This window comes from Hemicordylus capensis, chromosome 3 (assembly GCF_027244095.1).
Source record: "Hemicordylus capensis ecotype Gifberg chromosome 3, rHemCap1.1.pri, whole genome shotgun sequence".
Lineage (NCBI taxonomy): Eukaryota > Metazoa > Chordata > Lepidosauria > Squamata > Cordylidae > Hemicordylus > Hemicordylus capensis.
Genome location: NC_069659.1, coordinates 124,292,322 through 124,296,843, shown reverse-complemented (window position 1 = coordinate 124,296,843; position 4,522 = coordinate 124,292,322).

The following is a 4,522-nucleotide window of genomic DNA, read 5'->3' as shown; positions in this document are numbered from 1 at the left end:
AGGTAAATGCCAGTGTTTGGATAGCCAACAGGAGCAACAGACTCAGGGACAAGGCTTTTGAAACAAAGAAATAAAATGCATTAATAAAGCAGAGGGACAATGTAAACAGTGGTATTTCACAACCTTGATGAATTTGCTATTGCACTGAGAGCAAAGGCATCTCCCAGGGCCTAAATAAGTAAGGAGGGGAAGTGAGGAATTGTAGTTCTAATAGCCCAGTGGTCAGTGGGCATTGGAATGTGGACAGAAGGAGGGTGAAATGATGGTGAAGGAAAGCAGATAGAGAAAAGAGAGAAGATTTAAAGTAATTTAATACTTGTCCATATCTGCTGATTTGTGCATGCAGCCAAAAAAGAAAGACTTCCACCTGGAAAGATTTAGTGTCCCACTACAAAGCAATACATAGGAACATAGGAAACAGCCATATACTGAGTCAGACCATTGGTCTATCTAGCTCAGTATTGTCTTCACAGACTGGCAGCGGCTTCTCCAAGGTTGCAGGCAGGAATCACTCTCAGCCCTATCTTGGAGAAGCCAGGGAGGGAACTTGGAATCTTCTGCTCTTCCCAGAGCAGCTTCATCCCCTGAGGGGAATATCTTGAAGTGCTCACACATCAAGTAGAGACAGTGAGATGCCAGTCTGGCACCAGTTTCCAGTGTCTGTGGCACACCATATGCTTACAGCTAGCAAAGGGGAGCACTGGGTTCCCCAGGCAGTCAGGTGTAGGGTTTAGCCAACATGAAGCACATATAAATAATGGCCCAGCTTCAAAGGCTCTAGAATTTCATGGGAGTATTGAGGATCTTTATGGGAGTATCGAGGATCTCAGGCAGCCAAACACAGAGATGGTTGTGAGCTCACACAGAAGTGATTCTACGACTCTGGATTCCAAGACTGACCTGCACTGGACTCCAGGGAATACCAGCACAGGAGTATCCAGGGCAGTTCATGCAAGGAATGCTTAAGAAGAGTGATTTCTGCACATGCAGTTTTGTACCCTGCAGTCTAGTGTACCAACTTAGCAGTTCAGTTATCTAGCTTAGGTTTGAGGTTTGAGCACTCAGAGGGCACCCAGCCAGGCAGGCTCTGGGTCACTAGAAGATTCTGGGGCCCAGCTCTTTTATAGGTTTCACTTCTCTGTAAAGACCCAATGACCAAAAAACAAAACAAAACAAAACAAAAAATCCACAAAAAACTTTAGCTTACATTGTGAACAAGGGGAAATCCCAGGTAGTGGCTGTGAGTGTGGAGGTGGTTATCAGAGGAAGCACATAACGAAAGGGTGTTATTATAACTGATTTGGAACTCTAAGTTTTATTGCATTCCAGGATGCTTTGTCTATTTAAAGACTCTCCAACCCTACAGAATCTTTTGCTGCATCAGGAACTCTGGCTTCATTAATAATGCAGGGGATTCAAAGATGGGGTGCATTATGTTTTTCTAGGCACTTTTTGCACTCGCTCAATATTTGCATGATACTACTGTTCAATTCAAATAGATGCCTGGTTTCCCCTTATGACATCAAATGCTTGTCCATGCACTGCTTCCTTTGCTTCTGATTTCTCCGATCTGATTTTTTACACATTTTAAAATGAGTTTTTAATCTGCTTTGTAATTCATTTTCTGTGACATTTTTCTTTTCACCTTTTTGTCTGTTATGATTTAATGTGTTAAGTGGTTTTGGTGTATGTTTTAATCCTCTATTGTGAGCCACCCAGATAATAGTTTGTTATAGTGTGGCTAACAAATAAAGTTGTGTTGTTGTTGTTATTCTACAGAAAATCAGAGCTTCCCAAAGAGAGTGATGCAGGGTAGATGTATGATAACACTTGCACTGTGTAACAAATATTTTCCTCCAGTTAATTTTGAATTGTCACTATGGATATCCATCTTTTTAATGTTACGTTATTTATTTATTACATTTCTAGACCATTCCATCCAAAGGCTCTGGGTGGTGCACAATAAGTTTAAAATGTTAAAAAAAAAAAACCACCACCATTTAAAACACACAGCTTAAAACAATATATATACAACTTTAAAACAATTCACCACTTAAAAGCAATTAAAATACTTTAAAACAATTTAAAAACCTTGGTAGGCCAGGCAAAACAAGTAAGTCTTTAAGGCTCTCTTAAAGGCCAACAAAGAGCCTAAATTACGGATATCTGCTGGGAATGCATTCCATAGGCCAGAAGCAGCTACAGAGAAGGCCCGACTCTGAGTTGCCCCCAGACGTGCCAGAGGAAACTGGAGATGGACCTCTCCAGATGACCTCAGCATACAATGGGGATCATACAGAACATAGGAACATAGGAAACTGCCATATACTGAGTCATACCATTGGTCTATCTAGCTCAGTATTGTCTTCACAGACTGGCAGTGCCTTCTCCAAGTTTGCAGGCAGGAATCTCTCTCAGCCCTATCTTGGAGAAGCCAGGGAGGGAACTTGAAACCTTCTGCTCTTCCCAGACCAGCTTCATCCCCTGAGGGGAATATCTTGCAGTGCTCATACATCAAGTCTCCAATTCAGATGCAACCAGGGCAGACTGTGCTTAGCTATGGGGACAAGTCATGCTTGCTACAACAACACCAGCTCTCCTCAGTAGCCTGGATCCAAGCCATTCAGGGCTTTAAAGGTAATAACCAGCACTTCGTATTTCTCCTGGAAACATATTAGCAGCCAGTGCAACTCTTTTAATCCAGGTGTATTATGGTCTTTTTGGGTTACCCCGGAAACCAGTCTGGCTGCCTCATTTTGAACTAACTGAAGTTACTGAACTATGTGCAAAGGCGGCCCCACGTAGAGCGCATTGCAATAGTTAAGCCTGGAGGAATAAGCAATTAGCTCAGTTGGTAACATGCACCACTGTTTTGAGATCGTTCTCTTTGAGGAATGGACACAGCTGGTAAATCAGCTGAAGCTGATAGAAAGCATTCCTGGCCATAGCCTCCACCTGAGATATCAGGGTGAGGCCTGGATCCAAGTGCACTTCCCAGCTGCGTACCTGCTCCTTCTGGAAGAATGTAACCACAGGAAGATCTAACTCAGCCCTCAAATTCTGATCCCCCACAATGAGCACCTCCATCTTGCTTGGATTCAGCTTCAATTTGTTGTCCCTTATCCTGCCCATTACTGCTCATAGGCAAGCATTTAGGGAATGAATGCCATTTCATGATGATGATGATGATGATGATGATGATGAGCAGAAATAGATTTGGGTGTCATCAGCGTAGTGGTAACACTCTGCACCAAATCTCCCGATGACCTCACCCAGCAGTTTTGTGTAGATGTTAAAAAGCACTGCTGACAAAATGGAGCCCTGAGGGACTCCATATAATAGTTCCAACCATAACCAAGCTCCACCATCTGGAATCTTCCCGAGAGAGCTGAGTGGAACCACTTCAAAGCAGTGCCTCCCATCCCCAACTCCCCCAGGCTATCCAGAAGGATACGATGGTTGATGGTATCGAACACTGCTGAGAGATCCAAAAGAATTAACGGAGTCACACTCCTTCTATTCAATTCCCTGGTAAATCCATCAGACCGACCAAGGCCATCTCAACCCCATAGGCCACTATAAAGCCAGTTTGAAGTGGGCCTAGATAACAGCTTTCCTCCAAAATATTTCACACAAAGCAGAAGGTCTCATTGGCAATTTTCAAAGCAGACTTCTTAAGATCACTACGTGTGTGTGTGTGTGTTTTAAATGGAAGATTATTATTATGTACCAAGTTACTCAGTGGCTGATGTACTGACTAAATGTACCAGAGAAAGGCCTACTGAAATTTAGTAGTTCTTTAGTACTGTGAAATACTAGTCAGCAAGTTAGCCTGGATGTCAACTATTAAGTACAACAGGCAAAAACCCTATCTCAAGAAGAAGAAAAAGTTTATTTCTCTCCTACATGGATAATCTTCAAGATTCTACACACAAAAATCAAATGCAGATGTATATATTGTTTCTTTCTAACATGATAATTTTCAGTTCCAACTTGGGTTTTCTTCTCCTCCCCTCCCCCCACAACCTTTTTGCTTCTGTTTACTTTGACTTTAATTTGCAGTTATCCAATACTTTTCTTCTTCTTGGTTGTATAAAAATGGGCAACAAATCATTTATAAAAATTCTGCGTTATGAACTCCTAGAAGAAGAGACTTAGAATGCTAGAACTGTTTCTAGGGTAACAGAAGAACAGGTGGGTGCATACTGAACCTGATTATGAGTGCACATGTTTTTATCATGTCTCAGAATGTACTAGTTAGCAAGGATATTAAGGAATAAATATACTTCAGTTCACAGCCTGGAATGAGCAGCAGTTAACTTTTAGGTTAACTTTCTTGTTAACCTAACTTTACCATTAAGGGTCTTTCTTTCTTTTTTCTTGGTCAGCCTTTAATTTCTAATTGCAGTAATTTTCTTCTGCAACAGACTCTATTCAAGTAAAATGTATATTTGGAGCCCATTCCAAAATTAATTCTGACTTGACATATTTCTCAGGGCATGGAGAAGGACACTAGGAAGTA